This window comes from Tachysurus fulvidraco, chromosome 21 (genome assembly GCF_022655615.1).
Source record: "Tachysurus fulvidraco isolate hzauxx_2018 chromosome 21, HZAU_PFXX_2.0, whole genome shotgun sequence".
NCBI lineage: Eukaryota > Metazoa > Chordata > Actinopteri > Siluriformes > Bagridae > Tachysurus > Tachysurus fulvidraco.
Genome location: NC_062538.1, coordinates 21,856,566 through 21,857,501, shown reverse-complemented (window position 1 = coordinate 21,857,501; position 936 = coordinate 21,856,566).

The window sequence follows — 936 nt, the reverse complement described above, 5'->3', positions numbered from 1 at the left end:
ATTGCTCAATTTGGTTTATTAATATAAGTCGCAAAGACAGAATTATTGCTTTCTGTTCTTATATTAAATTTGGTCATTTCTAAATGTCACATCATCTCTAAATGAAAGGAGAAAAATATTAAGCAATAATATAATGTCATGCTTTATGCATTTGGCACACAAACTAAACTGTATATTCCAATATTTGATATTATCTGGAGGAGCAGGACAGGCTGCTTTAGTTATTACCTAATAGTTTTTTTCCCCTCCTAATGACACTAAACAAACTCACATTTTCTTCTCTGTGTTTCAGTGGTTTCTCTGACGATGAACATTCTGGTCAGGTTTCTGTTCTTGTGCTTTAAAATTGTCAGTTTTCAGCTTTGTGTTGTGCGTAAAACTCAAAACAGTTTAAACACACTTCAAATTTGTTTTTATTTTTATTGTAGAAATAATCTAAGCTCCATCGAGACAGAAGCACCTGATACACCTCATCGGTCATTTAAACACCGAGACCAATCGATTATACCCTCAGAAATCAGCTGCGTTGTTGCGCAGTGTGAGGCGCAGTTTGGGGCGCAAACTCGCCTGGGATTAAAGCGTCAGCAGAATCTAAATTTGGTTTGGAGTTGATTCACTTAAACCTGGTTTTTTTTTTCAGAATCAAATCAATGTATTGATTCATTTCAGGCTGATTTGAGGATTGTTTGATTGATTCTAAAAGTGTTTTTTAATGTGTTGAGAAACAGTCCTGACTGTATAAAAAGCAGAAATCATACAGGTTTATATTTCTCATCGTCTTCTTTTGCTTCTTCTTCTTGAAGAAAACAAATCATAGCTTATAGTCTTCTACTCACACAGTTGTCTTTCCATTAAGGCAAGACATTGAGGCAATTTTTAAGCTCACTCCTTTGTCTAATAATAAGCGCAATAAACTACCAGGATAACGTTCCCTAA